This window comes from Pogoniulus pusillus, chromosome 12, assembly GCF_015220805.1.
Source record: "Pogoniulus pusillus isolate bPogPus1 chromosome 12, bPogPus1.pri, whole genome shotgun sequence".
NCBI classification, from domain to species: Eukaryota; Metazoa; Chordata; class Aves; order Piciformes; family Lybiidae; genus Pogoniulus; species Pogoniulus pusillus.
The window spans coordinates 3,768,615-3,792,375 of NC_087275.1; positions in this window are offsets into that span (position 1 = coordinate 3,768,615).

The following is a 23,761-nucleotide window of genomic DNA, read 5'->3' on the forward strand; positions in this document are numbered from 1 at the left end:
TCCAAATCCTACTGACACCAGCTCAGCCAATTCAAACCCCCAGCCAGCAGACCAGAACCAAAATCCTCCTGTTAAAAGCAAGGCAGATTTGAACTCTCAAACTCCAGGTCAGACCCCTAAGGATTCAAACCCTTCAGGTCTGACTCCTAAAGATTCAAATCCTCCAGCAGACACATCCAAGTCTGTTGCTGCTCAGGCCCTTCTGGCACCTGCTAAGGCAAAAGCTAAGACAAAGAGTGGTTCGCAGGAGGATGTAAGAGATGGGACCTCTGGTGATCAGCAGCAAGAGGAGGAAGAGGAGGCAGTTAGTCTACGAGACCTTGTAGATGTGCTGAGACAACAATACTCAAGTGAGAGGAGCGCTGTGAGGTTAGCTGCCAGGAGAGAGGATGGTTCCAATGAGTTTAGGAATGCTATGAGGAAGATTGTGTTAGGCCCAGCACCACCAGAACAACAGGAAGAGGAGGAGGAAGATGACATCCAAGGCTCAAAGGATCCACTCAGAGAGGTCAGGGAAGTTAGGAAGGAATACACAAGGGAATCAGGTGAGCCAATCCTAAGCTGGCTAGTGAGATGCCGTGGCATTGGTGCTAATGCTCTGCAGGTAGGAGACAAGTCTGCCAAGCAGCTGGGACCACTCACTAAGGAGAGTGGAGTGGACAAACACCTAGCAAGTCCTCTTGGTAGGGTTAGCTTGTGGACACGCCTTCTGTTGGCTGTGGCTATGAGATATCCTTCCCGAGATGATTTGCCATGGGCTGCCAAGAAGTGGAACACCGTTGAGCAGGGAATTAAGCTTCTGAAGGAGTTTGCTGTGAAGGAAGTGCTTTATGGAGATCATGGTACTCATGAACCTGACGATATTCCTTTGGGAACAGGTCTCATGAAGAAGCTGATTAAGCTTGCTCCTTCATCCTATGCTAACATCTTGGCCAGTAAATTTCTAGCAAGGAGTGATAATGGAAGATCTTTCACTGTTGGTGAATTCACTGACCAGCTCAGGCAGATTGAGGACAGCTTGTCACATTCTGGTATAATCTGTGCCATAAAGACTATGACTACAGAGATGAAGGATAGCATTGAGAATGGCATTAGAAATGGCATGAAAGAACTGAAGGAGGATCTTACAACCTCAATTTCCAATCTGGTCAAGGATACCATTCCTGCATCATCTGAATGGGTGAATGTTTCTGCAGTCAGGAACAGACGCCCACCTCCTGCAAGGCAATTCCAGCCCAGGAGGAGACAAATTCCACCTAGACAGCAGCAATCACGTGCGTCACTGTGGATACTTCTGCGTGACACATATGGTGAGAACATGAACAAATGGGATGGTAAACCTACTTCAGCTCTTTCAAAGAGGGTCAGGGATCTGCAGAGTGGCAGAAACAGAGGCAGCAATGCCAGGAAAGTAGCTGTCACTTCTTCAGCTCCCGAGAGCAGCTGCAATTGTTCCAACAGTTGCAGTTCCTCTCACAACAACACCAATCATTGTGTACATCCTACATGCCATGTTCAGCATTAGGGGTGCCCTGCCTCCAGCCAGGAGGAGGAAAGGGATAGTGGAGAGAACCGAATCTATTGGAATGTATTCATTAGGTGGCCTGGCAGTTCAAGAGTTCGGAAATACAGGGCTTTAGTTGACACAGGTGCTCAGTGTACTTTATTGCCATCTAATTGTAAAGGGACAGAGTCCATTTCTATCTTTGGAATCACTGGTGGATCTCAAGAGTTAACTAAGGTACAGGCTGAGATCAGTTTAACTGGTAAAGAGTGGAAGACACATACTATTGTAACTGGTCCTGATGCGCCTTGCATTTTGGGAATTGACTTTTTGAGACAAGGTTGTTTCAAAGATCCTAAGGGTCACAAATGGGCTTTTGGAATAGCATCTGTAGAGATTGAGGATGATAAATTGAAATTGTCCATTAGACCTGAACTTTCTGATGAATCTGCAGTTGTGGGACATCATGACATAGAGGACCTGGAAGTGCCAATTGCAACTCAAACTGTTCATCATAGGCAGTACAGAACTAACCGTGACTCTTTGTTGCCCATTCATCAGCTGATTCGTCAATTGGAGAGTCAGGCTGTCATCGAGAAAGCTCATTCACCTTTCAACAGTCCCATCTGGCCTGTGCGTAAACCTACGGGCGACTGGAGACTGACAGTTGACTTTCGTGCCCTCAACGAGGTGACACCACCCATGAGCGCAGCTGTGCCAGACATGCTGGAACTCCAGTACGAGCTGGAATCGAAGGAGGCTAAATGGTATGCAACCATAGACATTGCTAATGCTTTCTTCTCTATTCCCATAGCAAAGGAGTGCAGGCCTCAGTTTGCATTCACCTGGAGAGGAATCCAGTACCAGTTCAATCGTTTGCCTCAGGGGTGGAAACACAGCTCAACCATCTGTCACTCAGTCATCCACAATGCACTGGAGAAAGGTAAAGCTCCAGAGCACATCCAGTACATCGACGACATCATTGTGTGGGGCCAAACTGCTGAGGAAGTCTTCGAGAAAGGTAACAAAATCATTGACATTCTGTTGCAAGCAGGTTTTGCCATTAAGAGAGACAAGGTCAAAGGACCTGCCAGAGAAATTCAGTTTCTGGGAGTGCGGTGGCAGGATGGTCGCCGTTACATTCCTCAGGATGTGATCAACAAAGTCTCTACCATGGCAGTTCCCACCAGTAAGAAGGACACACTTTCTTTTCTTGGTGTGGTGGGATTTTGGAGACTACACATTCCTGGTTTCAGTCAGATTGTCAAACCTCTGCATGATGTGACTCGTAAGAGAAACAATTTCGAATGGGGACCTGAACAACAAGCAGCCTTTGATCAAATTAAACGAGAAGTAGTCCATGCAGTGGGCTTGGGTCCTGTGAGATCTGGTCCAGACATTAAAAACATTCTGTACACGGCTGCCAGTGATAATGGTCCAACTTGGAGTCTTTGGCAGAGAGCTCCAAAGGAGACACGTGGTCGTCCACTTGGTTTCTGGGGACGTTGTTACAGAGGTTCAGAGACAAATTACACAGCAACTGAGAAAGAGATTCTAGCAGCCTATGAGGGAGTGAAAGCAGCTTCTGAAGTGATTGGAACTGAGTCACAATTGCTTTTAGCTCCTAGACTGCCAGTTCTTAACTGGATGTTCAAGGGCAAAGGTTCATCACCACATCATGCCACAGATGCAACCTGGTCTAAATGGATGGCTTTGATAACCCAACGAGCACGAATGGGTAATCTTGACCGACCTGGTCTGGTGGAGGTGATCACCAACTGGCCGGAAGGCACAGACTGTTCCAAACCTCCAGAGGAGAAAATAACTCGTGCTGAGGAAGCTCCTCCCTATGGTGATCTCTTTGATCAGGAAAAGAACTATGCTTTGTTCACAGATGGTTCCTGTCGTCTTGTTGGGAACAAGCGAATATGGAAGTCAGCGGTTTGGAGTCCAACCAGGAGAGTTACCGAAACGAAAGATGGAGAAGGAGAATCCAGTCAGTTCGCTGAGGTAAAAGCTGTTCAACTTGCTCTTGATGTGGCTGAACGTGAGAATTGGCCTATCCTTTACCTCTACACCGACTCGTGGATGGTAGCCAATGCTCTATGGGGTTGGCTAAAGGACTGGAAGAAGAATGGTTGGCAGAGGAAAGGAAAGCCTATTTGGTGTGCTGATCTATGGCAGGACATTGATGCACGGCTGGAGAAAACTCCAGTGAAGGTGCGGCACGTAGATGCACACATGCCTAAGAGCAGAGCAACTGAGGAACATCAACATAACCAACAGGCAGACCAAGCTGCTAAGATTGCTCAAGTTGATACCACCTCTGAACTTGACATTGACCTTGATTGGAAACACCGAGGTGAGCTGTTCTTAGCTCGGTGGGCCCATGACTCATCTGGACATCAAGGCAGAGATGGAACATACCGATGGGCTCGTGATAGGTCAATTGACTTGTCCATGGACGCTATCACCCAAGTCATCTATGACTGTGACATTTGTGCTGCTATTAAGCAGGCTAAGCGAATCAAGCCCTTATGGTATGGTGAGAGATGGTCAAAGTACAAGTATGGTGAAGCCTGGCAGATTGACTACATCACTTTACCTCGATCTCGTTCTGGTAAGCAGTATGTGCTGACGATGGTAGAAGCCAGCACTGGATGGTTGGAAACCTATCCAGTTCCACATGCTACTGCACGTAACACCATTGTTGGTTTGGAGAGACAAATCTTGTGGAGACATGGAACTCCAGAGAGAATCGAGTCAGACAATGGTACTCATTTCAAGAACAATCTTGTGAAAAACTGGGCCAAAGAGCATGGTATTGAATGGATCTATCACATACCCTACTATGCACCAGCTTCAGGGAAGATTGAACGCTACAATGGTTTGCTGAAAACCACCCTAAAAGCCATGGGGGGTGGAACTCTGAAAAACTGGGACAAACATTTAGCAGAAGCTACTTGGTTGGTAAATAGTAGAGGTTCAGTAAACAGAGCAGGACCTGCACAATCAGATTTGGTCCAAACAGTAGACGGTGATAAAGTTCCTGTTGTACATGAAAAGAATCTGTTAGGGAAAACTGTTTGGGTATTTTCTCCTTCGGGCGAAGGGAAACCTGTCCGAGGGGTGGTTTCTGCTGAAGGTCCTGGTCATACATACTGGGTAATGCAGGAGAATGGTGAAATCCAGTGTATTCCACAGAGAAATTTAACCTTAGCTGAGAGAGTTTAAATTCAAGCTGTTAGGAGTTTTCTGTTCTAGGTAACATCGGCGCCCAACACTGAGAGAATCTACGATAGAATCTACAGTACGTGAGCACGAACCCAACATCACCTGGGAGTCCCTGTTCTGAGCTTTTGAATCACCTACATCTGACTGAAGTGTGAACTGAACTTGTATATATTGGTTTATTGTAAATATTGGTTTAGATTAGATTGGATAATTCTCAGCGATACTCTGAGCGAAGTAGACAAGGGGTGGATTGTGCTAGTTTGAAGCAAGCTAGAATGTTTTGGTAACAGAACTAGATAACGGGCAGTGAAATGAAAAACAATTGTGTCTACTTCTCTCACAGTCTCACTGAGAACTCTGGGAAGAAGAAAGTCTTATTCTCCATTTTTGTTTCTCACTCTTGCTTTTGCCTTGGACCTGGTCACATCTCATTAACCCTGCTCCTACTAACCTTGCTCCCTAACCTCTTGGCTGCACCTCTTTTCTTCCTGAGAACTGGGGTAAGGTTGAGAGGGGCCGGGGGGAGGTGTTGGGGTGGTTTGAGAGCCCCTCCTGGGGACTCAGGTTTCTGGGAGGGGAGTTGTGCTTTTTGTATTGTTTATCCATTGTATATTTCTGTATATAATTGTATATAACTGTATATATTGTAAATAGCTGCTTGTAAATTCTGCTAGCTGTAAATAAATTGCTTCATCTATATTCCCAGAGGCCGTCTGAGTTAGCTGGGGCAAATTCAAAAGTGTGGGGGGGCGGGGTAACCCCCAAACCATCACACCAGGGATGAGGCATCCACAACTTCTCTGGGCAAGCAGTTCCAGTGTCTCATCACCTTCATAGTAGAGAATGTCTTATCTAAACCTACCCTGCTCTAATTTAAAACCGTTGCCCTTTGTCCTATCACTACATACCTTTATAAACAGTTCCTCTCCAGCTTTCCTGCAGGCTCCCTTGAGGTACTGGGACATGGCTATAGGGTATCCCCAGAGCCTTCTGCAAGCTGAGCAAACTCAACTCAGCCTGTCCTCTTCAGAGAGGTGCCCCAGTGCTCTGGTTGTCTTTGAGCTATTGCTTGCCAAGGCTTGCTTTTCTGTGCTATAATCCAGAATGCTGGGATGCTACAGTATACTTGATTTGAATAGTTTTGGTAGTAGTGTTAGGATAAGAGGAGGCTTTGACTTGATCCTTTAAAAGAATAATGCACAATTTTCACTCTTTGTTTTATATTCTAAGTGTTCTATTTCAGGATCTGTTTGCAAATCAAAATGTACAAAAAATATTTTGGTCCTTTGTGCTACAGACAAAATTTTGAAGTCAGCCATGTGGAATAAGTAACCTTTCCTTAGTGACCATATGCAAATGCCAGTAGCTAACAAAAGCAGCAATGTGTTTTCTGTTTGTTGGATATTGTGGTGGTCAGAGGCTGTCTGGGGTCCAGTGACCATGAAATTATAGAGTTTTCAATATATGGTGAAACCAGGAGGGGCATCAACAGAGTCTCCACATTGGACTTCCAAAGGGCAGACTGACTTTGACTTATTTAAGGAACTAACTCAGAAAGTTCCTTGGGAAACAGCCCTTAAAAACAAAGAGGTCCAGAATGGTTGGAACTACTTCATGGAAGAACTCTTGAAGGCGCAGGAACAGATTGTCCTATTGTGCTGGAAGACAGGAGGAAAGGGGAAGTCATATCTAGCAATTAGGTATGAAATAACCCTTAGAAACACTGAAGGTAAAATTATGAGATAGATTTCATATGGAAAAATGATAACTATTAAAAAAACCAACCCAACACAGCAGTAATGAGTTACTATTAAGTAAGAATAATGGCGAAATAAATGGGGTTCCAGTGGTAATAGAGTCTGTGAGTTACAGAACAGTCAGCAGATTATCTGTTTGGAAATAGTTAATAATCCTAAACATTTTTGATTAAATTTTGCATTAGTCAAAGAAATCATTGAGGAATGTGATAACTCTTAAATATGAGTAAAGTCTTGCTTTCCATCTGTTCACAATTAAGTTGAATTGAGCAGCAGAGAATTGGCAGCAAGTCACTAGTGGTGTTCCCCAAGGATCAGTGCTGGACCCAGTCCTGTTCAATATCTTTATTGATGACCTGGACGAGGGGATTGAGTCCAGCATCAGTAAGTTTGCAGATGACACCAAGCTAGGAGCAGGTGTTGATCTGTTGGAAGGTAGGAGAGCCCTGCAGAGGGACCTGGACAGGCTGGATGGGTGGGCAGAGGCCAATGGGATGAGATTGAACAAGGCCAAGCAGCACTACAGGCTGGGGACTGAGTGGCTGAGAGCAGACAGGAGAAAAGGGACCTGGGGGTACTGATAGATAGTAGGCTGAAGATGAGCCAGCAGTGTGCCCAGGTGGCCCCAATGGCATCCTGGCCTGCATCAGGAGCAGTGTGGCCAGTAGGACAAGGGAGGTTATTCTGCCTCTGTACTCAGCACTGGTCAGGCCACACCTTGAGTACTGTGTCCAGTTCTGGGCCCCTCAATTCAAGAGAGATGTTGAGGTGCTGGAGCATGTCCAGAGAAGTGCAACAAAGCTGGTGAGGGGCCTGGAACACAAATCCTATGAGGAGAGGCTGAGGGAGCTGGAGTTGTTTAGCCTGCAGAAGAGGAGGCCAACCTAGCACCCAGCCCTGGCCAATCAACCAGACTATGGCACTAAGTGCCTCATCCAGGCTTTGCTTGAACACCTCCAGGGATGGTGACTCCACCACCTCCCTGGGCAGCCCATTCCAATGCCAATCACTCTCTCTGCCAACAACTTCCTCCTAACATCCAGCCTAGACCTCCCCTGGCACAACTTGAGACTGTGTCCCCTTGTTCTATTGCTGCTTGCCTGGCAGAAGAGACCAACCCCACCTGGCTACTGCCTCCCTTCAGGTAGTTGTAGACATCAGTAAGGTTCCCCTTGAGCTTCCTCTTCTGCAGGCTGCACACTCCCAGCTCCCTCAGCCTCTCCTCACAGGGCTGTGCTCCAGGCCCCTCACCAGCTTTGTTGCCCTTCTCTGGACATATTCCAGTACCTCAACATCTCTCTTGAATTGAGGAGCCCAGAACATCACTCAAGGTGTGGCCTGACCAGTGCTGAGTACAGGGGCAGAAGAGCCTCCCTTGTCCTGCTGGCCACACTGCTCCTGATGCAGGCCAGGATGCCACTGGCTCTCTTGGCCACCTGGGCACACTGCTGGCTCATCAGTACCCCCGGGTCCCTTTCTTCCTAGCTGCTCTCCAGCCACTCAGTCCCCAGCCTGTAGTGCTGCTTGAGATTGTTGTGGCCAAAGTGTAGAACCCTGCACTTGGCCTTGTTCAATCTCATCCCATTGGCCTCTGCCCACCCATCCAGCCTGTCCAGGTCCCTCTTCAGGGCTAACCTACCTTCCAACACATCAACACCTGCTCCCAACAAGAATTCCATAAGATAATTATGCATTGTGATTATGGTATCCCATGTTATATTAAACTCTTATCTTACATTTTGTCTCAACCCTGGATTCTGTGTGTTACTTCTCCCTTCACTTTTGTGTTGGAGGAGCAGGCAGGTTAGCCCTTGTGCTGAACCGTTACGCTGAAGGAAAGAAAAACATTGGTATCTTAAATGTGAAATGTTACTGTTGAGTTTGCTGAAGAGCTTTCAGTGAACTGGAACTCTGAACATTTAAAGGATACTGTCTTCATCTTAAGGTTTTAATCCTGGATGTATTTGTGAACAATTTTGGAAAGAAAACAAAACAAAAACTCCCTGACTGTCCTTAATATATGTGAGAGACTAGGCAATTAAATTTATTCTGTTGCATAGAAACACCAACATCAAAACTAACATGGAAACACCAACATCAAAACAAAACAAGATGCTCATGCTGTTTAACATCTTTGTCAGTGATACAGACAGAGGAATCAGTGCACCATCAGCAAATTTGCAGATGACACCAAGCTGTGTGGCACAGTTGACTTGCTAAAAGGGCAGGGATCCATCCAGAGGGACCTGGACAGGCTGGAAAGGAGAGCCCAGGCCAACCTTATGACATTCAACAAGGCCAAGTGTAAGGTCCTGTGCCTGGGTGGGTGAAATCCCAAGCACTGCTCCAGGGTGGGTGGGGAATGGCTGAGAGCAGCCCTGAGGAAAAGGACCTGAGGGTCTGAATTGATGAAAAGCTCGACAGGAGCCTGCAGTGGGAGTGCAGCCCAGACAGCAACCCTGTGCTGGGCTGCAGCAAGAGCAGTGTGGGCAGCAGGGCAAGGGAGGGGATTCTGCCCCTTGGCTCTGCTCTCCTCACACCCCACCTGCAGTCCTGGGGGCAGTTCTGGAGCCCCCAGCACAAGAAAGACATGTAACTGTTGGTGCCAGTCCAGAGGAGGGCCACAAAGATGCTGAGAGGGCTGCAGCAGCTCTGCTCTGAGGACAGGCTGAGAGGGTTGGGGCTCTGCAGCCTGGAGAAGAGAAGGCTTCAAGAAGACCTTATAGTCACCTTACAGTGTCTGACAGGGACCTACAGGAGGGCTAGGGAGGGACTATTGTAATGACAGGACAAGAGGGAATGGGTTTAAAGTGGCAGAGGGGAGATTCCAAGTAGATGTTAGGAAAGGGCTCTTTGCAGTGCGGGTGGTGAGACACTGGCACAGGTTGCCCAGGGAGGTTGTGGCTGCTGCCTCCCTGGAGGTGTTCAAGGCCAGGTTCGATAAGGCTTTGAATGACCTGTTTGCTGAAAGTGTCCCTGCCTATGGCAGGGGGTTGGATTTGGATGATCCTTGAAGTCCCTTCCAAGCTAAACCATTCTATGATTCTTTGTGTCCAAGATTACAGCTTAGTGTTAGTTACTTTCAGCATTTTCATAACAAAAATGTAAGCCTCTAAAAATGCCTAACCCATTCCTACAGAAATCTGCTTTCAATAATTACCTCAATTGCAGACTACATCTGTTATAACCTTCATGTCTGATTGCAAGGTTCTTCCCTGGTGAAGGAGCAAACACTTCATTATGAAAGAGCATCGTTATTTCATACAAGCAGCTTTAGTTTTGCTTTGGTAATCAAGTACAGTAGGACATCATGTTTCTGTAGGGCATTATCAAGGGCTATACTTCCAAAATTATTTGCTTGCAAATATGTGTCTTTAAATGACTTTGCCCAAGGAGAAAAGGAAATCCAGAGTAGTAACAAAATAGGTAAATACTGTTATCATTTTGTCACAAGCTTCAAGAACTCCTCAAGGCATCAAGTTTAGGGGACAAAAAAGTATGAGAGATTATGGGGAGGATATTTATTATCACAAACCACAAAGTCAACAGGGACTGCTAAATGTTCTTACAGTCATAATAGCCTATCTCATGTTAATTCTAGCCTGAAGCTCTTTGACTTTATGTGCAGAGATAATGGGGGGTAAAACTGTATGTTTAGTTCAGCAGCAGATTCCTCCCAACCATGGAAAATAAATTGGAGAGCTTTACGAACTAAAAATGATTTGGGCTTTGAAGGAATTCCCAGCAATAATATACAAGACTTATTACCCTAGGTAGTTAGAGGGTCCTGTATGTTTAGAGCTGATAGTAGTCTTTTTGATTGAATGTTGCCTCAGTAACTTGTTTTCAGATAATTTGCTGTTAACTCTGTTTATCCTAAGGAAGAGATTTTTTTTTTGGCAGTGCTTTTTATTCTTTGTATTTCCTACGTGTACTTAGATAAATTGTAGTGCATATTTAGGCAAAATGCTGCCTTGGTAAAGGTGTTATATTTCACTTAACTAGAATTCACTATGCATGAGAATTTAACAATTCAAGACCTGTGTTAAATAGGTTCAGATCTGAGAACATTTGAACACTGATTTTTTTCCCCCAAGTAAAAGACCTCTGTTAAATAGGTTCAGATCTGAGAACATTTGAACACTGATTTTTCTTTCCCCCCCAAGTAAAAGACCTCTGTTAAATAGGTTCAGATCTGAGAATATTTGAACACATTTTTTTTTCCCCCAAGTAAAACACCTCTGTTAAATAGGTTCAGATCTGAGAACATTTGAACACTGATTTTTTTCCCCCAAGTAAGACCTCTGTTAAATAGGTTCAGATCTGAGAACATTTGAACACTGATTTTTTCCCCCAAGTAAAACACCTCTGTTAAATAGGTTCAGATCTGAGAACATTTGAACACTGATTTCCCCGCCCCCCCCAAGTAAAAGACCTCTGTTGAATAGGTTCAGATCTGAGAACATTTGAACACTGATTTTATCCCCCCAAGTAAAAGACCTCTGTTAAATAGGTTCAGATCTGAGAACATTTGAACATTGATTTTTTTTTTCCAAGTAAGACAGGACAAGTGCCTGTTCTACAATAATGCATTACAATCCTAGGAAATTCAGTTTATTGCTGGTTATGATGGTGTTCTTGTATCCACATGAAGACAAAGTAATTTTTGTGCTTTTAGAAAAGTTAATGTTTCTTTTAAGTATAAAAAGAACAGAAAAGTATAAAAAGAACAGAAAAGTACCTCTTAATACTGCAAATGTCAAATCCTGGCTATCTCACCTTGGTCTTTTTGTTAATGATTTATCTTATCACTGAGGTTCAGAGTGCTTGTCACTTAGGATACCCTTTGAGAATAACTGCAGCTGCCTAATGGTCAAACAAACAGAAATAAAAATGGTCAGCTCCTGTACCACAAAAGTGTATATAAAACTACAAGTCAGTGGAATCTGTTCCCACAGCCTGTACTGCCAGAAAGCCAGATATATTTTACAGTGCATTGGACCCTGAAGTGTCATAAAAACTGTCTCTTTTTTATTCTTCCCCCCCCCATAGCTTTATGACCACCAAGACGGCATCAAGCAGTTTATTGCCCACCCTGTTTATGCCTTGCAAGAGTGCAGCGTGGCAGACCCTTGTGCATGCTTTGTTTTCAGTGCTAGCTCTGGATGCAGTTCTGAATCTCATTTGATTTTACTCGAATCTATGTTCTCTTTGTTTGAGTGTGAGTCGGCACTGAAACAAATTAGTTCAATGTTGTTTTCACTGTTTAAAACAGCATTCCATTTATTTTAGGTTAGTTCAAACATAATGCTGTTTTTACAGCATGCTTAACCATTTCTTTCTTAACCTTTTAATTCCTTCATCACTTTATGCAGGTAGGGTAAAATGTGCCATTTCCAAGTATAGGGGTGGGAAACTCAGCCCGCATGTAAACAAAGATTCGTAGGATCAAGCAGGTTGGAAGAGACCTCCAAGATCATCCAGGCCAACCTAGCACCCAGCCCTAGCCAATCAACCAGACCATGGCACTAAGTGCCCCAGCCAGGCTTTGCTTCAACACCTCGAGGGACGGTGACTCCACCACCTCCCTGGGCAGCCCATTCCAATGCCAATCACTCTCTCTGCCAACAACTTCCTCCTAATATCCAGCCTATACTTCCCCTGGCACAACTTGAGACTGTGTCCCCTTGTTCTGTTGCTGGTTGCCTGGAAGAAAAGACAAACCCACCTGGCTACAGCCTCCCTTCAGGTAGCTGTAGACAGCAATGAGATCACCCCTGAGCGTCCTCTTCTGCAGTTCTATAAAGCCAGGAAAGACATTTGGCCACATTAATTTCAGTGAGGATTCATATGTATAATCCCTTTATAAGTTAATTGGGGTGTTTCTTTGGTAAATGAGGTAACCAGGATCCACATGCAAGTGTTTGTAGCCTTCAGGGAGACGTGGCTGTTTCTGGCAGAAGCGATGCTGAGCAGCCTCTCATTTGCTCATACATCAAATCTCCTGGGCTGAGCCTTTGCATCTAATTAGATCCCTACTCAAGGAACATGTCTGGCTTGACCTTTAAATTGTTTCTCAAGACATAAAGTCTCTCTGTGGTGGCTCTTTTTTTCTTAACTTGAATCAAGTTACTGAAGCAACTATTTGCTTGTAAATAGTACCAATAAGTTAGATTACTCCTTGATTCTGATATGGTTCTAGTTACCAAAACATGTGTGACAGTTATGCATCTCAGTCAAACTGTTAAGAGGGACAGCATGAACTACAGAATCACAGACTCACAGAATTTCTTAGGTTGGAAGAGCCCTTCAAGCTCATTGAGGCCAATCATTAGTTTCACACTGACAAGCCCTTGACTAAACCAAATCCCTCAGCACAACTTCTCATCACTATGAATCGTTATGATTGGAAAGGACCACCAGGGTCATCCAGTCCAACCTTCATCCCAGCATCCTTCATCACCAGAACATAGGCTCAAGTGCCACATCTGCTCTCCTTTTAAACACCTCCAGGGATGCAGACTCCACCACCTCCCTGGGCAGCCTACAGATAGATTTGATGTCTCAGTTCAGCAAAGTTCTTCTGAACCTGTACGCAATCCTGTATACAAGTGCAGAAAAGTCTTTTTTATCAGGTCTTGCTCCAGTGTTGGAAATTAATCAGAGATGCAGCTATTTTGCTGAGAAGGAAGACCTAGTGATCACCTCTGCTTTTGCTGTTTTGTGTAGTGTGCAGCAAACTGTAGTATGCTGAAAATCATGTTCTGCAGAGCAGAGGGGAAAGAAACTCAACTGTATTTTTCTCTACACTGTTCAGGAGAACTAAGTTCCTCCAAAGAGGAGAAGAGATGTGGCCACTGAATCATAGAATCAACCAGGTTGGAAGAGACCTCCAAGCTCATCCAGTCCAACCTAGCACCCAGCTCTAGACAATCAACTACACCATGGCACTAAGTGCCTCATCCAGTCTTGTCTTGAACACCTCCAGGGACAGCAACTCCACCACCTCCCTGGGCAGCCCATTCCAATGCCAATCACTCTCTCTGACAACAACTTCCTCCTAACATCCAGCCTAGACCTCCCCTGACACAACTTCAGACTGTGTTCACTTCTTCTGTTGCTGGTTGCCTGGCAGAAGAGACCAACCCCACCTGGCTACAACCTCCCTTCAGGTAGTTGTAGACAGCAATGAGCTCTGCCCTGAGCCTCCTCTGCTGCAGGCTGCACACCCCCAGCTCCCTCAGCCTCTCCTCACAGGGCTCTGCTCCAGGCCCCTCCCCAGCCTTGCTACCCTTCTCTGGACACCTTCCAGCATCTCAACATCTCTCTTGTAGTGAGGAGCCCAGAGCCGGACACAGCACTCAAGGTGTGGCCTAAGCAGTGTTGAGTACAGGGGCAGAACAACCTCCCTCGTCCTTCTGGCCACACTGTTCCTGACCCAGGCCAAGATGCCATTGGTCTCTAGGAGAAATACAGCTGGTTATGAAGTCAAGGAAGAGCAGCTCTCTGTAATTTATCTTTTTTTTTTTTTCAGTAGTAATTTCCAGTTGCAATTGCTGGGCATCACAGATGGTTTTGGTTTTGACATAGTCTCTGTATTTCACAGGATGGTGACAGAATTCTGAAATGGGCTGTTTCATTCGAAGTTCTGCTGACTACTTCACTTGATAAATGAGGTATTTTCTTGTTGAGTGCCCGATCAGAACTACTGAAATTGTAACAGTAGCTAAATCCATCAGTTTGCAATTTAGCTCCCACTGCAGTATCAATTACACCTAGTCCTCATGTTTGTCATTGCCATTCAAGTTAACAGAATGCCTTAATAAAGGCAATAGAAAGAGGATTACCATGCATTTTCCTCATCTACAGAAACAGATCACACAAGCACACTGACTTTGCCTCACTTATAAGCAGCTTCCAGAAACAGAGGTCTGTGAGGGAATAATGCTGATTGACTCATTTATTGTGAATAATTTAGCCTGGAAAAAACTATCATTTTGGAGCATGTGTTATGCACGGAGAACTGAATTTATATTCACTTATTTGTTATTCATAATCATCCACTTGATAGTTAAGGGAGGGAGCTGGAGGTGTTTAGCTTGGAGAAGAGGAGGCTCAGGGCAGAGCTCATTGCTGTCTACAACTGCCTGAAGGGAGGTTGTAGCCAGGTGGGGTTGGGCTCTTCTGCCAGGCAACCAGCAACAGAACAAGGGGACACAGTCTCAAGTTGTGCCAGGGGCAGGTCTAGGCTGGATGTTAGGAGGAAGTTGTTGTCAGAGAGAGTGATTGGCATTGGAAAGGGCTGCCTAGGTTGGTGGTGGAGTCACCATCTCTAGTGGTGTTCAAGAAAAGCCTGGATGGGGCACTTAGTGTCATGGTCTGGTTGATTGGCTAGGGCTGGGTGATCACAGAATCACAGAATTTCACAGAATCACAGAATTTCTTAGATTGGCAAACCCCTTCAAGCTCATCAGGTCCAATCACGTGGATGGGAATGGGAAAGCAAGGAGACAGCTCAATATGAGCTATGCTATCCAAGCAATCCACATTTTATTGACAGCATCAGGCTTCAAGTTACAATGCAGATACTTTGCAGTTAGGGTGAGAAAAGTGAGCACACACAGCATGCAATGTGGTACTGTTCACTAGCATTTGGTGCATCTAAATATTTGAATATGCATAATGCTCCCTACTTGCGGTTACTGCAAGAGCATTTAGTGCGCCTAGATACTGGAATTTGCATATTCCTCCTATTTCCCTCCTACTCTGGACGCAGTCCCACAGAAGCTGCTTTTCAGAAGGCTCAAGGACAAATTCCTCTGAGCTTCATCCCACACAGCGCTGTGGTTTACTGCAGTTCCAATACAACCAGACCTCACATCCAAGGCTTCATTGTACACGCTTCTAGGGGCTCATCACCCCCATTTTTCAGCCAGTTCCCAACACAATCATTAGTTTTGCACTGAAAAGTCCTTGATTAAACCAAGTCCCTCAGCACAACATCTAATCACTGTGAATTGCTATGGTTGGAGACGACCACCGAGATCCTCTGGTCCAACCAGTTATAGGTTGGAGTGGATGTTCTAGGAGGTCTCTTCCAATCTGTTTGATTCTGTGATTCTATGATAACGAATTGTCTGAACTTTTGAGATGTGCTTAATTCACTGCTCTATTACATGCTGTATGATATGGTCCTCTGAGTCATGTCATCTTATGCATCCTCACTGAAGGACTAAAAGTTGTAGTGTGAGAACAATTACAGCTCTCTGTGGTTCTTTGTGTTCACTTGAGAAGTTGTCTCTCTTTTATGAAGAGGACTCATGAGCCATCATTTTTTAGGAAACAGATGTGGTCAAGGAGGGCATCTGTACAGATGGGCAGTGGTTGTGAGGCCTTTTTCACAGTGATGTTTTTTAATTCAACTATGTGCAAGATCTTTCTTATCAGGGCAATTTCCCCTTCCTTTTGTGAGAAGGCAGGGTAGTACAGAGTCTGTGGGAAATGTGATGTTCTTAGCTACAGCTTCTAAGCATGAAGCAGTACACATACAGAGGTGAGAGAGAGCTGCTGGGCAAAGACATGCAAGTGCCAGAAAGAGTGCACATTGGCATGGCATTTTAACCATATTAAAACAAGTATTAGGCTGCAATTTTGAGGTTCTGTGAGTGTGCTGACCACTTGCTTCAAAAATCCAATAGTATGGTTGCCAGGGTGCACTAATGAATACTAGGAGGAGTTAATGTTATAATCACACAAGCAAATGTACAGTGTCACTGAATGTTAGTTTTATGCATGCTTACAATCAATGTCAAAAACATAGGATATCATATAATCAAATAATTTATTGGGCACAGCTGGCTGACTGCTTACAGCAAAAGAACCTGTAGCTTAATTGCTCCTGTACTGCACTGGTTTTATCTATGGTCTTTCTGGCCCCAATACCCAAAGCAGAAAACTCTGCCTTGGGCTTGTTGAGAGCTGTGCAAGAAAAACAGTGGGTCATAACTCATCCATGTCAAATTAATGTTGTTGTCATGGGACATCGATGGCATAATGAATGGAGAATAAGGGCATTAAGGAGAGTTAGTCCTTCAGTAGGATTTCCCCTAAACAGAGTAGTTTGGTTTGGGTTTGTTGGTTTGTTTTTTTTCTCTTGCTGAAGAAATAATTGTAGCCTTTAAAGAGTTATTTTGAGGAAGAAATATGGACCTAGTTGTTTTTGAGTATTCATATGTGCAGTTCTGGAGCCCCCCAAGACAGACATATGTATATACTGTAAATATCTGCTTATAGACAGAAATATACAAGGTGAAAGGTGATACAGAAACACAACAGCCCTGCCAGAAACCTGAGTCCCCAGGAGGGGCTCCCAACCACCCTGCCACCTTCTCCCACCCTTCTCAACCTTACCCCAGTCCCAAGGAAGAATGGAGGTTTTGCCAGGGGGTTAGGAAGCAAAGTGGATTAATCAGAGAGATGGCAGAGAGAGAAGTGCAGCTCAGGCAGTGCCCTAAGAAGAAGGAGTAGTGCCTTATCTATCTATGGATTCTTGTTCTTATACCTCTCAGCAAGCCTATGAGTGAAGCAGACATCACCTTTGTTTCCCTTTCACAGCCTGTAATCTAGTTCTTCTCACCAAAACATTCTAGCTAGCTTCAAACTAGCACAACTGGAACATGTCCAGAGAAGGGCAACAAAGCTGGTGAGGGGCCTGGAGCACAAATCCTATGAGGAGAGGTTGAGGGAGCTGGGCCTGTTTAGCCTGGAGAAGAGGAGGCTCAGAGGTGATCTTATTACTGTCTACAACTACCTGAAGGGGCACTGTACCCAGGTGGGGGGTGGCCTCTTCTCCCAGGCACCCAGCAATAGAAGAAGGGGACACAGTCTCAAGTTGTGCCAGGGTAGGTATAGGCTGGATGTTAGGAAGAAGTTCTTCCCAGAGAGAGTGATTGGCATTGGAATGGGCTGCCCAGGGAGGTGGTGGAGGCACCATCCCTGGAGGTCTTCAAGCAAAGCCTGGATGAGGCACTTAGTGCCATGGTCTGGTTGATTGGATAGGGCTAGGTTGGGCTGGATGATCTTGGAGGTCTCTTCCAACCTGGTTGATTCTATGATTCTATGATTCTATGATTCTATGATTCTATGAACTGAACAGCCATTTGTGTTGGTACAGAAAATGAACACAGGTAAGTCCTGTGTGGCCAAACATCACCTGCCAGCACAATAAACTGGTGGGGAACACCCAAACCATCACGTCAGTTCTATGGTGTAATGGTACATATCACTCATTTCTGTTTTGAGGAGAAAACAGGCACTTTTTACTGCTTTAATTATATCCATGACAGGAAATTATATCAGTCCAAGTTTAGCCTTTACTGTGAGATGCTTTGTGTCTTGTTAAGAGCTCTGGTGCTAGACACCACAGAAGATGTGTTCATGTCCTCGCACATTCTGTCTTCATGTTTAGAAGCAGTGATTTCTTGAATAAGTGGACACATAAGGATAGAAATAAAATATATTAAGTGTGTGTATCAGGGTAAAATTCTCTGCCTTTCATCTCTGCTTTGCTTGTTATTTGTTAGTTGCACAGTCCAATGAACACCCAGAGGTACTGTGAGGGCTTTACAAATGAAGAAATACACAAACTGGTACAAATGTCTTTGGCTACAGAGCACTGGGATTGAGCAAGAGCAGTTCCCCAGCTTTCTTCCTATACTGCTTGTCCCTCTGTGCATGTTTTTTGTGTGTGTCATGACTGTACATTGTGAGACTCCAAACAGCACCAGAGAGGCAAGGGTGCACAGGGTACTCTGCCCAGATTTGGGGGTATACTCTGGGCCTGCTCCTGCAGAGGACTTTCTGGGGAGCAGGAGGAGGCAGGGCGCCAGGGGAAGCCGCTCGACTCAGTCCTGCACTGTGCGGCTTCACCTCTCACTGGCTGCATCCCCAAGACAAGCCTCAGGGTATGGCCCTGCTGTGCCATTGTGCTCAGCCTGTGTCTGGGAGACAAGCCTTGTGGCAGGGCCCTGCTGTGCCATTGTGCTCAGCCTGTGTCTGGGAGACAAGCCTTGTGGCAGGGCTCTGCTGTGCCACTGTGCTCAGCCCATGTCTGGGAGACAAGCCTTGTGGCAGGACCCTGCTGTGCCACTGTGCTCAGCCCATGTCTGGGAGACAAGCCTTGTGGCAGGGCTCTGCTGTGCCATTGTGCTCAGCCCATGTCTGGGAGACAAGGCTTGTGGCAGGGCTCTGCTGTGCCATTGTGCTCAGCCTGTGTCTGGGAGACAAGCCTTGTGGCAGGGCTCTGCTGTGCCATTGTGCTCAGCCTGTGTCTGGGAGACAAGCCTTGTGGCAGGGCCCTGCTGTGCCATTGTGCTCAGCCTGTGTCTGGGAGACAAGCCTTGTGGCAGGGCCCTGCTGTGCCATTGTGCTCAGCCTGTGTCTGGGAGACAAGCCTTGTGGCAGGGCCCTGCTGTGCCATTGTGCTCAGCCTGTGTCTGGGAGACAAGCCTTGTGGCAGGACACTCCGCAGCACAGGTTGCTCATGGTTATCAATTCATGTCCTCTGTGTATAGGGTTAACACTCCAGGGGGAGTAACCCTGAACCTTACCCTAGGGGTATTGACCCCTCCCCAGGGGTGGGTCACACTCCAGGTGATGGTTAGCCCACTCCCCCCACTTCCTGCCCTATAAAGGAGAGGGGCTTCCTGTTCCTCTCTCTCTCTCTCTCTCACCACACATACCTCACTCTACACATCTCTGCCTTATACCAGCACACCCCGTGGCAGCCACGAGGCAGAGCCACCATCACACAACTCGGGTTGTGTTTATACCTTTTGTATTTTGCTATTTTCCCTTCCCTATCCTTTGTAAACTTCCCTACCTCCAATACCTTTCTAAGTTATTGTTAAACTTTCCTTTTTAACTTCCAAATCGAGTGAGATTGATTTATTTGTGTGTGTTTATCTCTCTCTCTCTCTCCCTATATCTAATCCCTTTCCTTTGGGAAAGAAGGGGAAGAGGGGAGGACACTCTACAAACTGTTATTGGGTCTATCAAATTTATTAGAGTCTCTGGGAATTTGAATTAGAACCCAAGACACTCTGTTAGCAAGAAATCCATCCACAGGAGCTGGAAACAGGAAGCCTCTCATATTACGTGATGGTTTGTGAGTTACCCACCCCCCACACTTAAGACAATCATCCAGACTAGACTCAGCTGGATGGATGGAAGTTAAGGAATGAAGCTATATTTGCAGCTTAGCACAATTTACAAGCAGATACATACACAATATATACAATTTTAAAGTAATACAGAAACACAACACCCCTCCCAGAACAATCAGATTGCCAGGAGGGCTCCTGACCCAAACCTCCTGTGCTCCCCAACTCCCCTCTCTTTCCTTCCCTTCAGAAATAACCAGATCAACCCACGTATATCTCACATGATCTATCTGGAGATCTGAGGTAAGATGCCAGAAAGACGACAAGGAGCTTAGAGGAAAAAGGGTTAGGTTGGATTAAAGAGTTGAGGCAGAGGCAATCGCATCCAGATCACTAGAAAGCAGAAACAGAAGTGAGAGCTGAGCAGTGAGTGTCTTAGCTATGTTTTGACTGGTTGTGTTTCTCAGCAGAAAAATAAGGAAAATAGGGTACTGTTGGGATTTTGCTTTCTTCTCACAGCTAAGGATTTAATTTCTCTCAGTAAAATATTCCAACGAGCCTCAAACCAACACTTGTTACAGTATGAACTACAAGCCCCATGATACTTCACTCCAACCAGTGTTTTGGTTTTAAAGCTTGCATGGTGGCAGCATGGTGTTTAATGCTCAGCATCAGGCTGAGCTAGCTAAAGCCATGACACAGAGGTGTCTGCCTTGGCAAAACGTGCTGTCTGCTTGGTTACTACCTTTCATGTGTGCATTTGAAAGGATGACAAAAAAGAAGTGGAAAATCCATATTTCTGTTTGTGGTTTTGGCCATCAGATATTGCTTAAATTGATGAATGTGCATAATGTATAGGGTATAATTTTACATTATATACTATAATGGTTAATGTACTTTTTCATATCATTCTCTCTGTTACTTTCTTCCAAGATAAATAACCAGACCCACCTTTGTTCCTGAGAGGTTATTTTGTTATTCTAATCAAGGGCAAAGAGAAGCTGGAAAAATCATTCCATTCACTTACACTTATACTGGAACATGTCCAGAGAAGGGCAGCAAGGCTGGTGAGGGCCCTGGAGAACAGCCCTGTGAGGAGGGGCTGAGGGAGCTGGGGGTGTGCAGCCTGCAGCAGAGGAGGCTCAGGGCAGAGCTCATTGCTGTCTACAACTCCCTGAAGGGAGGCTGTAGCCAGGTGGGGTTGGTCTCTTCTGCCAGGCAGCCAGCAAGAGAAGAAGGGGACACAGTCTGAAGTTGTGTCAGGGCAGGTCTAGGCTGGATGTTAGGAGGAAGTTGTTGGCAGAGAGAATGATTGGCATTGGAATGGGCTGCCCAGGGAAGTGGTGGAGTCACTGTGCCTGGAGGTGTTGAAGCCAAGCCTGGCTGGGGCACTTAGTGCCATGGTCTGGTTGATTGGGCAGGGCTGGGTGCTAGGTTGGCCTGGCTGAGCTTGGAGGTCTCTTCCTACCTGGCTGATTGTACGATTCTGTGATTCTATGATACATGGTGAATTGTCACTGAAGTAATTTTGTCAGGAAAAAAAAAAAAACCTAGATACTCTTAAACCTTCTACCTTCTCAATAAACTTAAGGCCTGTTTCTACCAGGTCTGTGAAAAGTCAGTCAGAGAAATAAGCTCCACAGTGGAGTTTAAATCTGTTTTTGCAGGCATTCATCATTTCCATAGTAAAACCCTTAAAGTGACCTCCAAACAAAAAAATGGTTGTAAGCCCATGCTATATAGGGCAGTGATTCACACAGGAGGCTGTATGCATGTTATTTTTCTATACCTTTTCTGAGGCTAACTGAATGACAACAAGCAACAAGAATCATTTTGCTTCTTGCCATTCTCCTTTGACCTTGAAACTTTCTCAGCTGGTGACTGCATACAAGTTTAAGTACTTCACCAAGTACTATGGAAATCAAGCCATGCATGGCCATTATTCCTGTTCCCATTTTCTAGAGTGGCAGATAGTTTATAGAGTGCTAAACTTGGGGTGCCACCAATGCAGCTCTACAAAGTCACATGAAAAATCCTATGAAAGCAGAAGGGAACCTATTCACTCTATAAATTGATCCTCTGTATGCCAGGAAGGAGAGACAAAGATAGCAAGTGCTATAACCAGACCAGAACAGCAATCTCTGTGCTTAATGGCATTTAAAGCTGTATTAGAGAAAACATAGGGAAATAAACAAGAGCTTCTTTGGAGGGAAGATGAAGCCACATGATTCCCCCCCTGCCTGGTATGAATGAGCATAGAAAAAGGCCTGTATATTCAGTGCACTAACATTTGCATTACAAATGTTGTACTGGGTTTAGAAAAGAGCTAACAGATTGTCATTGCCCAGAGCACTGACATTACAATGATTGCTCCAATATAACGTGGCTGTTAAACTTTTCCTTAACCCTTGTGTGACCCAGCTGGAAAGAGAATTGTTTGCCTAGAATTAGTCTATCTAGACAAATGTACAGTTTCATGCCCATGGAGATATGAACAAAAGTTACCTGTTTTCATCACTAGCACTTGGTGAATGGTGCCACATCCAGCTGGCAGCTGTCACTGGTGGTGTCCCTCAGGGATCAGTGCTGGGCCCCATCCTCTTTAACATCTTCAGAGATGATCTGGATGAGGGCATGGAGTCAGTCATCAGCAAGCTTGCAGGTGACACCAAGCTGAGGGCAGATGTGGCTGGGTTGGAGGGCAGAAGGGCTCTGCAGTGGGACCTTGACCACCTGGACAGATGGGCAGAGTCCAATGGGATGGGGTTCAATAGCTCCATGTGCAGGGTGCTGCACTTTGGCCACAGCAACCCCATGCAGAGATACAGGCTGGGGTCGGAGTGGCTGGAGAGCAGCCAGACAGAGAGGGATCTGGGGGTGCTGATTGATACCCACCTGAACATGAGCCAGCAGTGTGCCCAGGTGGCCAAGAGAGCCAGTGGCATCCTGGCCTGCATCAGGAATGGTGTGGCCAGCAGGAGCAGGGAGGTCATTCTGCCCCTGTACTCTGCACTGCTTAGACCACACCTTGAGTCCTGTGTCCAGTTCTGGGCCCCCCAGTTTAGGAGGGACATTGAGATGCTTGAGCGTGTCCAGAGAAGGGCAACGAGGCTGGGGAGAGGCCTTGAGCACAGCCCTACGAGGAGAGGCTGAGGGAGCTGGGATTGGTTAGCCTGGAGAAGAGGAGGCTCAGGGCAGACCTTATTGCTGTCTGCAACTACCTGAGGGGAGGTTGTGGCCAGGAGGAGGTTGCTCTCTTCTCTCAGGTGGCCAGCGCCAGAACAAGAGGACACAGCCTCAGGCTGTGCCAGGGGAGATTTAGGCTGGAGGTGAGGAGAAAGTTCTTCCCTGAGAGAGTCATTGGGCACTGGAATGGGCTGCCCGGGGAGGTGGTGGAGTCGCCGTCCCTGGAGCTGTTCAAGGCAGGACTGGACGTGGCACTTGGTGCCATGGTCTAGCCTTGAGCTCTGTGGTAAAGGGTTGGACTTGATGATCTGTGAGGTCTCTTCCAACCTTGGTGATACTGTGAAATACATAGTTTATACTTTCCCATGTCCATATACGTCTTTACACTGCTATTACAATATTCTAATAGATTGGTTTTCCATGCAAGGTTATAAAAGTATGGTTTATTAGGATACTGCCACCATAAACTTGGAGTTCCCTTTAGGTTAAATTTATGTCTAGCTAGTAAAGAGTTGGACTTGATGATCTATGAGGTCTCTTCCAACCTTGATGATACTGTGATGATACTGTGATGAGATGGCCATTATATATATATATATATATATATGTATATATATGTAATTGTTTATCTGTGAGAGAAACAAGCTGTTTCAGAAATTATTTGGACTGTATCATCAAGCTAAAGTTATCATTTTAAATTTTGAGAATGGGTTTTGGCTGAGAAAAAAAAATGAAGGGCAGGTTTGTGATGATCTGAATTGTGCAGAGACATAGTATTTTATTAGCAGCCTTGGCAGCAGTCCTCCTGTAGCACAATCTTTGGTATTTGTTACTGTAAAATCTAATTAAAATTTAAACCAAGCTGATGGCATTCAAGCTGCCGTTGGAGAGGGAGGGTTGCATTGTATGGGTCTCTTGAT